This window comes from Pteronotus mesoamericanus, unplaced genomic scaffold (genome assembly GCF_021234165.1).
Source record: "Pteronotus mesoamericanus isolate MK-2021 breed Mesoamerican mustached bat unplaced genomic scaffold, CSHL_Meso_final contig_1271, whole genome shotgun sequence".
In the NCBI taxonomy this organism is placed as follows: Eukaryota; Metazoa; Chordata; class Mammalia; order Chiroptera; family Mormoopidae; genus Pteronotus; species Pteronotus mesoamericanus.
The window spans coordinates 47,535-60,037 of record NW_026555059.1 but is presented as its reverse complement, the minus strand read 5'-3'; positions in this window follow the sequence as shown (position 1 = coordinate 60,037).

The window sequence follows — 12,503 nt, the reverse complement described above, 5'->3', positions numbered from 1 at the left end:
TAGCTCAGAAATGTAGAAGGCTGGAAAGAAAAATGTTAAACTAAAAGTTAATGACTTTTGTTGAAGCCATTAGAGAATTGAGTTAGCAAGTCAAACAACTAAGTCAAATTCTGGATAGAGACAGACAAGCACAGAGATAAACAGGACCTGTGCATGTTTACCTGGGGCAGATTCCACCAGAGGCCATATACATAGGTAGAAAGATAAACAAAGTAATTTTAATTAACTGCTCTAAACTAAATGTGGGCTAGAGCAAGTATGCAAAGGCCCTAAAGATCACAGGTATAGGCCCTGTATTATAGGGCCTATATTATAGGTCAATATAACTGGAGAGGTGACAGAGATAGAGTCTCTGTGGGAAGCAGCACAAAGAGAGAGGACCCAGAGCCAAACCAGAAAGCAGATATCTCTAAAGCAGTGTTTCTCAACTGGGGGCTACCCTCTCTCAACCAGGGGACACTTGGCACTATCTGGAGACTTTTTTTTTTTTTTTCCATCAAGCCCAGTGTGCTAACTGCGCTGAGATTGAGAAAACCTAATTAAAGACAATGGATGTTTCTAGTGTCCATGGCATGAATACATCCTAATTTGGGTAACCATAATTTATATACAACACAGATGTTGAAACTATCAGACAAGGAATTTAAAATAATTAATATATTTAGTATATACTAATATTACATAGTATATACTACTAGTACTAATACTACATAGTATATAATCATACTAAAATAATTAGTATGATTAGTATATTAAAGGCTTTGATGAAAAGTGTAGACAACATGTAAGATAAATAATTTCAGGAGAGACATGAAAACTGTAAGACAGAATCATGTAAGCTACAAATAAAATACACAGTAGTAGATACCATACAACCAAAAAAAAGTATCAGTGACCAAGAAGATGGTTCAGAAAAAATACACAAACTAAACACAAGCAGGAGAAATAAAAAGTAAAAATAAAAACAGAACAGAGCACCAAGGGGCAGCAAAACAACATTGAATCATGTGCTATCTGTGTAATTGGACTCTCAGAAGAAAAATAAAAAAAGAACAGGACAGAAACACATTCATAGGAATAATTTTATTATATTTTTTTGCTTTTCTAAAAAAATTGTATTTTTTTACATTATCTTTTAGTCCCCTTTTACCCTCTCCCTCCAGCAATCACCACACTGTCGTCCATGTCCATGAGTCCTTTTTCTTTCTTGCTCAATTCCTCCACCCCCTAACCTCCACCCCATGCTGACTGTCACCTGTTCTCCATCTATAAGTCTGTTCCCCTTTTCCTTGTTAGTCCAGTGTGTTCATTAGATTGCACATATGAGTGAAATCACATGGTATTTGCCTTTCTCTGACTGGCTTATTTCACTTAGGTTATTGTTCCCCAGGTCCATCCATACTGTTGAAAAGGGTAAAATTTTCTTCTTTTTCATGGCCAAGTAGTATTAAAGGAATAATTTTAGATAATTTCCCAAAATTAGGAGTGAAAGGGAGTCACGCTGACCTCCTCCCAAAACCAAACTGGAATTGCAACTAAATAATGGAGTAATCACCTGGAAAGCAGTGGAGCGATAGTGGGAGAGGAGCCTTGGTGCCGCGGACAGCGGATTCGACTCTCACACATCCCAACGGGTGAGAATTGCGGTGGAGGCTCGAGAGGGTGGGCTGGGTGCGCACGGGCACTGGCACCAGAGGGACATTGAAACGGCCAGTTAGCGTCCCCCCGGGAAGAACGGGGTCTGAATCATAAACAGGAACCCCTAAACTACAGCCGCTAAAGCCGAGAAAATACAGACAAAACACAACCCCAAAAAGCTTAGGGGCACTCTCTGCCAGAGACAAGTGGCTGGGGATGCAAAAAGACATTTAAAGGGCAAACGCAAAAGTTGCAGCGGCAGCCACCCTCCTTGATCGCTGGGTACAGGCGGCAGCAGGGTGGGCTGGTGCCTGGGAAAAGACTGGTGAGGAAAACTTTGTGAAGAGAACTGACTCTGCGGCCGGTGGAGCCCGGGTGATAACGCACTTCCCACTCTGCAGCTACCATCTCGCTCAGGCATAAGGGAATCAATTAACCTGCCTTTTGTGCGCTCGGCACACAGCTTGTGCACGTGTGACCTGCGGGGCTGAGTGCAGACTGGCTGGGAGAGCCTTGAGGAGAGACTGGAGACAGTGGCGTTGGGGAAAGAACGGGAGGAGGAACCGGGGAGTCCCGACTCCCTCCCAGTTCGGTAGTCTCCATTGTGGGCTGGAAAGGCGCGACCCCAAAGAGGCAGAAGCGGGGCGCGCATGAACCAGACTGCCTGCGATTGAAACGCAGTCCGCACAGGGGTTGGATCCTCAGCCGAAGGGGTCACAGAACTGCCCAGAGGCCCCTGAGGGGAGACTAGAAACGGAGGCATTGGGGAAAGAACGGGAGGAGGAACCGGGGAGTCCTGACTCCTTCTCCTTGCCAAAGTCTCCATTGCGCGGGAAGAGGCCACACCCCCAAAGAGCCAAAAGCCGAAAAGCAAACATAGACACCCCCAAAACACCCAGAGCAGGCGCGCACACTTGCGCCGAGTGACTGGCGAGGGTTGGCGAGCGTGTGTGTGACCCACGCGGGCTGGCAAACGCTTGCACCTGCCGGCAAGGCCTCACACAGACTGGCACCCATACGGCCTGCGAGGGATTGCACAGAGGGGCAAGGGCAGGCATAAATTGACCCGCCCGCCGCGATTGCGGAGCAGCCCACAAAATAAGTAGAGCTGCCCAGAGTCCCTGGAGGAGAGACCAGAAACAGGATTAACCGGAGAGCTGATTTCCTCCCATTTCCGTAGTCCCCATTTGGCGAGGGCAAGCAACGCACCCAAAGAGCCAAAAGCGGGGAAAACACACAATAGAAGACTCTAAACTGACCAGTGCCGCGAAGCTCGCGTGCCAGGGAGGTCAGATGAGCACAGGAGGTCGCGAATAAGCCCCCTGGTCTGGGGCAAACACATGCGAGCCCAGGCAGGTGGGGGACCCTGCCGCGCTGGGAACGCGCTCAAGGAGCTCTCGTGTGAGCGCAGAGAGATCCCAAAAAATAGCCCAGCCCTGACCGAAGGGGTCACAGAGCTGTTCCAAGCAGGAGTCAGACACAGGCATTAGACTCCTGAAAGGCTCAAACAAACAACCCAAGGCCCTATAGGGTCAACAACGGACATCATCAGAGGCAAGCCCAGAAAGAAAAGTAAAGGACAAAAATACTTAACAGACTCTCACAAAAATGGGAAGAAAAAGAAGTTCTCCCCAAATGAGTGGAAAAGGGGACTCCCCACAGAGAGAGCTCAATGAAATAGAGGCAAGGGAACTATCAGATATGGAATTTAAAACAATGGTTCTAAGGAAGCTCAATGAGCTCAGCCAGCTCAAAGAGAACTATGAGAAACTGCAGAGAAACTATCAGGATCTTACAGCAAACTATATCAGCCTGGAAAAGGACATAGAAACTATCAAGAAGACACAAGAGGATATGAAGAATACCATTTCTGAATTGAAGAACACAGTAGAAGGAATCCAAAGCAGGCTGGATGAAGCTGAGGATCGAATCAGTGAGATGGAGGATAAGGTAGAAAAAAGCTCCCAGAAAGAGCAAGAAATGGAAAAACGGCTCAAAAAGAATGAAGAAGCATTTAGGGAAATGCAGGACAACCTGAAACGCAATAATATCCGTATAATAGGGATACCAGAAGGAGAAGAAGAGGAGCAAGGAATAGAGAACCTCCTCGAAAAAGTAATGATGGAAAATTTCCCTAATTTGAGGAGAGAAAGGCTCTCATGGATCCAGGAGGCACAGAGGACCCCACTCAAGAAGGACCCAAGGAGGTCCACTCCAAGACACATCATCATTAAAATGGCAAATGTCAAAGACAAAGAGAGAATCCTCAAGGCAGCAAGGGAGAAGGAGAAAGTACCATACAAGGGGGCCCCGATACGCCTAGGAGCTGACTTCTCAACAGAAACACTCCAAGCCAGAAGGGAATGGCAACAAATATTCCAAGCCATGAAAAGCAAGGGCCTACAGCCAAGGCTGCTCTACCCAGCTAGGCTCTCCATTAAAATAGAAGGAGAAATACGGAGTTTCCCAGACAAAAGAAAGCTAAAAGAATACATCTCTACCAAACCAGCACTCCAAGATATGCTAAGGGGACTGGTTTAAGCAGATGAAGGAAAAGAATGAGACAGAGAGGAACACAAGTACAAAGAGAAAAGATGAGTAAGTTTCTATCAGTAATATCTCTCAATGTGAATGGATTAAATGCCCCAATCAAAAGACACAGGGTAGCTGAATGGATAAGAAAACATGACCCACACATATGCTGCCTACAAGAGACCCACCTCAGAGCAAAAGACCTACACAGATTGAAAGTAAAGGGATGGAAAATAATATTCCAAGCAAATGGACATGAGAAAAAGGCTGGCGTTGCCATACTTGTATCAGACAAAGTCGATTTCAAAGCAAAGGCCATAAAGAGAGACCCAGAGGGGCACTTTATCATACTTAAAGGAAGAATCTATCAAGAAGACATCAACATTGTAAACTTATATGCTCCCAATATAGGAGCCCCCAAGTTTATAAGGAAATTGTTGGATGACTTCAAAAAAGATATAGATAGCAACACACCGATAGTCGGGGATTTCAACACCCCACTGTCCAAAATGGACAGATCTTCCAAACAAAACATTAATAAATATATCGTGGCACTGAATGAAACACTGAATCAAAGAGACTTAACTGACATATATAGAATCTTACATCCCAAAGAAGAAAAATACACATTCTTTTCAAATGCTCACGGCAGTTTTTCAAAGATAGACCACATGATAGGACACAAAGCAAGCCTCAGTAAATTCAGGAAAATTGAAATAATACCAAACTTTTTCTCAGACCACAAGGCCTTGAAACTCGAAATCAAACTCAAAGAGAAACTTCAAAAACTTGGAAACTCATGGAGACTGAACAGTACACTTTTAAACAATGAATGGGTCAATAATGAGATAAGAGAAGAAATCACAAAATTTCTGGAAACAAATGAAAATGAACAGACAACTGTCCAAAACCTATGGGACACAGCAAAGGCGGTCCTGAGAGGGAAGTTCATAGCAATACAGGCTTACCTTAAAAATATAGAAACATTTCAAATAAAAGACCTAACACTACAACTTGAAGAACTGGAGAAACAACAACAAATAAATCCCAGAGCAAGTAGAAGGAAGGAAATAGTCAAGATTAGAGCAGAACTGAATGACATAGAGACAAAAAGAACAATTCAGAGGATCAACCAATCCAGAAGCTGGTTCTTTGAAAAGATTCATAAAGTGGACAAACCTTTGAGCAGACTCATCAAGAAAAAAAGGGAGAGGACCCAAATTAATAATATCAGAAATGAAAGAGGAGAAATAACAACTGATACCACAGAAATACAAATGATCATCAGAAACTATTATGAACAATTATATGCCAAGAAATTTGAAAATCTGGATGAAATGGACAAATTTTTAGAAAAGTATAATCTTCCAACACTGAAGGAGGAAGAAACAGAAAGCTTGAACAGACCGATAACAGTTGGGGAAATTGAAGCAGTCATCAAGAAACTCCCAGCACACAAAAGTCCAGGGCCAGACGGTTTCCCAGGAGAATTTTACAAAACATTTAAGGAAGAGCTAATCCCTGTCCTTCTCAGACTATTCCAAAAAATCCAAGAGGAGGGAAGACTGCCAGACTCCTTCTATGAGGCCAGCATCACCCTGATCCCAAAACCAGATAAAGACCCTACAAAGAAAGAAAACTACAGGCCAATTTCGCTGATGAACATAGATGCTAAAATCCTCAACAAAATATTGGCAAACCGTCCAGCAATACATTCAAAAGATTATCCATCACGATCAAGTGGGATTCATCCCAGGGATGCAGGGATGGTTCAATATACGCAAATCAGTAAACGTGATACACCACATAAATCAAAGAAAAGACAAAAACCACATGATCATCTCGATAGATGCAGAAAAAGCATTTGACAAGGTACAGCACCCATTTATGATCAAAACACTCAGCAAAATGGGAATCAATGGGGCATTCCTCAACGTAATAAAGGCCATATATGAAAAACCTACAGCCAATATCATACTCAACGGGCAAAAACTGAAAGCTTTCCCACTAAGATCGGGAACACGACAAGGATGTCCACTCTCACCGCTTCTTTTCAACATCGTATTGGAAGTCCTAGCCACAGCGGTCAGACAAGAGAAAGAGATAAAAGGCATCCAAATAGGAAAGGAGGAAGTAAAACTATCATTGTTTGCAGATGACATGATAGTGTACATAGAGAACCCTGTAGACTCTACCAAAAAACTCCTCAACCTAATAAGTGAATTTGGCAAAACAGCAGGATACAAAGTCAACATTCAGAAATCAAAGGCGTTTTTGTACACCAGCAATGCAATAGAAGAAGAAGAAATCAGGAAAAATATACCATTCGATATAGCACGAAAAAAGATAAAGTACCTAGGGATAAATTTAACCAAAGACACAAAAGACCTGTATGCAGAAAACTATACAACATTGAAAAAAGAAATTAAGGAAGACACAAATAAATGGAAGCATATACCATGCACATGGATTGGAAGAATTAATATCCTTAAAATGTCCATACTACCAAAAGCAATTTATAGATTCAACGCAATCCCTATTAAGATACCAATGACGTATTTCACAGAAATAGAACAGACATTTCAAAAATTTATATGGAACCATAAACGACCTCGAATAGCTGCAGCAATTTTGAGAAAGAAACACAAAGTAGGAGGGATCACAATACCGGACATCAAACTCTACTACAAAGCCACTATACTCAAAACAATCTGGTACTGGCACAAGAACAGACCCATAGACCAGTGGAACAGAATAGAAAGCCCAGAAATAAGCCCAGGTCTCTATGGACATCTAATATTTGACAAAGGGGGCAGAAGCATAAAATGGAGCAATAACAGCCTCTTCAACAAATGGTGTTGGGAGAGCTGGATGGCTACATGCAAAAAATTGAAATTGGATCATCAGCTGACACCATACACAAAAATAAACTCAAGATGGATAAAAGACTTAAATATAAGTCGCAACACCATCAAAGTCCTAGAGGAGAACATTGGCAGGAAACTCTCAGATATCCCACGCAGCAATTTTTTCACTGATATGTCTCCTAAAGCAAGGGACATAAAGGAAAGAATAAACAAGTGGGACCTCATCAAAATAAGAAGCTTCTGCACGGCTAAAGAAAACATCAGCAAAATGAAAAGGGAGCCAACCATTAGGGAAAATATATTTGCTAATGATACATCAGATAGAGGTTTGATCTCCAAAATATACAAAGAACTCACTCGACTTGACTCCAAGAAGACAAACGATCCAATCAAAAAATGGGCAAAGGACCTGGGCAGATGCTTTTCTAAGGAGGAGATACAGAGGGCCCAGAGGCATTTGAAAGGATGCTCTGCATCACTAGCCATTAGAGAAATGCAGATCAAAACCACCATGAGGTACCACCTCACACCGGTCAGAATGGCCATCATAAACAGATCCACAAACAACAGGTGCTGGCGAGGCTGTGGAGAAAAGGGAACTCTAGTCCACTGTTGGTGGGAATGCAGACTGGTGCAGCCACTATGGAAAGCAGTGTGGAATTTCCTCAGAAAGCTGAAAATGGAACTGCCTTTTGATCCAGCGATTCCCCTGCTGGGACTATACCCTGAGAACACCAAAACGCCAATACAAAAGAACCTATGCACCCCCATGTTCATAGCAGCACAATTTACAATAGCCAAGTGTTGGAAGCAACCTAAATGCCCATCAGTAGATGATTGGATCAAAAAATTATGGTACATATACACAATGGAATACTATGCAGCAGAAAGAAAAAAACAAGTACTAAACTTTGCAACAGCATGGATGGAACTGGAGAGCATCATGCTAAGCGAAATAAGCCAGGGGGCGAAAGACAAATACCATATGATCTCACCTATAAGCGGAACCTAACCAACAATGCAAAGAAGCAAGGCAAATATGACCAGCAACACTGAAAGGAAAAGAAAGCAACAGAGACAAGAGGGAAGGGGGGGGCAGGGAAAGGGAAGGGAAGGGGAAAGTCAAGGAACATATAGCAAGGACTCATGGACAAAACCAAAGGGGAAGAGCTGAGGGAGGGAAGGTGGGAGGGGGCAAGGGAAAGAGGGGGGGAAGGCAGAGACAAATGTATTTAAAAAGTAAATAAATTAATTAAAAAAAAAATTAAAAAAAAAAATTTCCCAAAATTAGTTACAGACACTAAAAAAGAGATCAATAATGCTCAGATAATATCAATCAAAATACAAAACAAACTAACAATAATAAAACATACCTAAGCAAGTCATATTCAAATGAATGAAAGCCAATAACAAAGAGAAATTCTTGAGGGCAACCAGAGTAATAGGAAAAAAAAGATAACATATAGAGAAATAAAGATTAGAATTATAGTAGAAAGCTCAGACACCATGCAAGTAAGAAGACAATGGAGTGACATGTTTAAAGTTTTTGAAGAGAACAACTGTTAATCTACCATTTTATATTCAGTGAAAATATTCTTCAAAAGTGAAAATGATATTAGACTTTTCCAAACAAAGAAAAGCCGAAGGAATCCAGTGCCAGCATATCTAATCTATGAGAAATACACAATGAAGTTCTTCAGACAAAAATACTGTATCTAATGATGGCAAGAACTGGGCTCTATGTAAAAAAAAAAAAAAAAAAAAAAAAAAAAAAGGAGCCCAGATGTTGACTCAATAAAGATAAAATGTAAGCTTTTATCATATTTTAATTAAAAAATAACTTACTGTTTAAAGCTATGGTAGTAACAATATGCTATGCATTTATGGCATATGTAAAAGAGAAATGTACAGTAACAATGACATAGAAATGGAAGAGGAATTGGTTTTAACACTAGATGTGAAGTGGTATAGTATTACTGAAGGTAGACAAAGATCATTTAAAGAGGTATATTTTAAATGCTGAGGCAAACATTAAAAGTAATTAAAATAGAGTTGTAGTTGCCAATTCAAGAAAAAAAAACAAATCTTAAAAATAGCCACTTAATACTTCTGGTTTGTGGTGCAGCATGTGAGAACCTTAGAAGTCACACTCTGTCCAACAGCAAGTAAAAAACTAAAAAATTGAAAAATAAACAACTTCTCTTAAAGCCATCAGAGAAGTGAGGTCACAGGTCAACTGCTGCCTCTCCAAATTGGAGAGACTCAGACAGGCACATACAGTAAGAATTTCAATGTAGCTGAGTAGAAATCCACCAATGAATCACCCATGGGAAACAGTGCTAGGGTAGTAAAACCTAAACTTCCATTGATGAATTGTTAGAAACAGTATGGATAAGTCTGAGAGTTAAAAATTCCAGGGAGACTCAGTTATACAGTTATAGGAGGGGCCCCCACACTACTGAAAGTTTTATTTCCAGGAACTATACCAGGTTCTCATAGTGAATATTGTAAAGCTCCACTCCTGCTTCTGGCAGGAGGAGGGGAAAAGTAACCTTTTGAAACATGCCAGAGCATTCTTTTTAAAAATAATTGTTCCTTTTGCTCTGGCTGTGTGGCTCAGTTGGTTGGAGTAGAGTACCATATGCAAAAGGTTGTGGATTCCATCCCACATACCTAGGTTGCAGGTTCAACCCCCAATCAGGCACATGCAAAAGGCAACAGATTAATGTTTCATCTCTCTCTCTCTCTCTCTCTCTCTCTCTCGGCTTCCTTTCTCTCTCTCTCAAATCAATATATATATCCTTGGGTGAGGATTAAAAATAATAATGAAAATAAATAAAATTTTAAAATAAAAAGTAAAAAATCTAATAAGTAAAAAAATTTAATGTATTACTTAATAGCAAGAGACCAAATTCTTTTTCTCTAATATAAGAGTAAGGCAAGATGTCCTCTCTCCCTGCTCCTTTCAACTGGAAGTTTTAGGTAGTGCAATACGACAAGAAAAAGAAATAAAAGGTATATATTGGAAAGGAGTAAATAAATATATATGTATTCACAGATGATATGATTATGAGTATAGAAAATCCCAAAGAATTTACTAAAAAAAACTAGGACGAACAAGTGAGTTTAGCAGATTCAATTTAAATTTAAATTTATTCCTATATATCTGCAATGAACAATCTATATTTGGATTTTTTAAAAAAAAACCCACATTTATCATAACTGCAAAAAGTGAATTAACTAGATGCAATAAATTCTAGAGATCTGATGTGCAGCATTGTATCTATAGTTAACAATACTATACTGTATACTTAAACATTTGTTAAAAGGGTAGATCTCATGTGAAGTGCTCTTACGACACTGCAAAAACATAAGTGGAAAGAAAACTTTTGTAGGTGGTGGATGGATATTTTCATTGTCTTGATTGCAATAAAGGTTTCATAAGAAAAAAATATATATATAGTACATATAATTTTAAAATTGTACATTTTAAGTATGTGTGGCTTATTGTATGTCAATTACATCTCAATAAAATTGTTTCTCCACTAAGAGTCAACAGGGAACCACCTCAGGATTCCCCTGCCTTCTCTACTGGCTTCCTTAAGTCTCAGCAAAGCCCAGTGAGGTTACAGGTGGCCTGATTGAGAATAAAGCTATTCACAACAATCTTAGGAAAGAAGAATGAAGTTGGAAGAATAATGCTACCTGATCTAAGTATAACTACAAGGGGATAGTAATCAAAATGGCATGGTACTGGCATAAAAACAGTATAGATCAATGAGACAGAATAGAGAGCCCAGAAAAAAACCATGGTTCCATGGTCAATAATATTTGACAAAAGAGGCAAGAACATACAATGTGTAGAAACAGTCTATTCAACAAATGGTACTGGGAAAAATTAGATAGATACATGCAAAAAATGAAACTAGACTACTTCCTTATACCATACACAAAAATAAAATAAAAAAGGATTAATGAATTAAATGTTAGACTCAAAACCATAAAAATCCTAGAAGAAAACATAGGCAGTAAAATCTTGGACATTTCTGATCTATTGCTTTGGGAAAGGGATACAAAAGAGAAAATAAACAAAGACTATATCAAACTATAAATTTTTGCACAGGAAAGGAAACTATCAACAAAATGAAGACAACCCTCTGAATGGGAGAACATATTCACCAATGATACACCTGATAAGAGGTTATTATCCAAAATTTAAAAAGAACTTATACAAGTCAACACCAAAAAATCCCCCAAACAATCCAATTAAAAAATGGGCAATGGACCTAAATAGACACTTTTCCAAAGAGGACATACAGGTGGCCAATAGACATGAAAAGATGCTCAGTGTCACTAATCATCAGAGAAATGTAAATTAAAACCACAATGAGATATTACCTCATACCTATTAGAATGACTGTCATCAATATATCAACAAACAGGTGTTGGTAAGGATGTGGAGAAAAGGGAACCCTCATGCACTGTTAGTGGGAATGCAGTTTGGTACTGTGAAAAACAGTATGGGGTTTCCTCAAAAAATTAAAAATGGAACTACCTTATGACCTAGTATAGAGAGCAGGACCAATAACATGGCATTGGTCCAGTCAAGATAGGATAAAGTATGTAAAACAAAGTGGAGTCACTCACGTCAACCAAGATGGCTGCCAACAGCTCTGACACTTTGGTTCAAGAGGGAAACTACCTCAGTCATGTAAGACACATCTGGGAAGGAGACACATCTCACATCTAAGGTATCTGTACACATGACCTGAACAGCCATGTCTGCAGAGCAGGACCACCCATAGATAGGCCCTTATGGAAATTCCCCATTTGCCATCGAGGGTGCCAAGAGACCCTTGACATTTATCAAGAGACCAAGGAGGGTGGAATACCTGACTTTCAAGGTATAGGCAGGCTCTGGACTACTGCTGAGACAACTGAGCTCCACACACCAGAGAGCTGCTCCACACCACGCTGATCTTCCTTGGCATTTGCCACCGGAGGCTCTGCCCTGCTGCACTGAGGACCTCATTTGCCCCACTGCCCACCTGGCTCTGGAGATCCTTCCTTGCAAAACTCTGATGGCTCCCTTGCCCACTGTGCTGTCTCTCGGACCTGCAGTCTGAGACTCTGGGACTCAGGATTTTCCCCCAACCTCCTTGTATGATATTATTGCTAATTATTTCTGAGTGATTAGTATTGCTATCAGGTTAGTATAGATTTGGATTAAATCTGAATTAAAAAAGCTGATTGAATCTACACTGATAAAATCTGAGTATTATGCTAAGTGAAATAAGTCAGTCGCGAACAGACAAGTACCATATGGTTTTACTTACATGTGGAATCTAATGAAGAAAATAAACTAACAAACAAAATAGAAAGAGATTCATAGATGCAGAGAACATATTGACAGTGGTCAGAGGTGAAGGGATTAAACAAAAAGAAAAAAAAATAACTCATGACCAT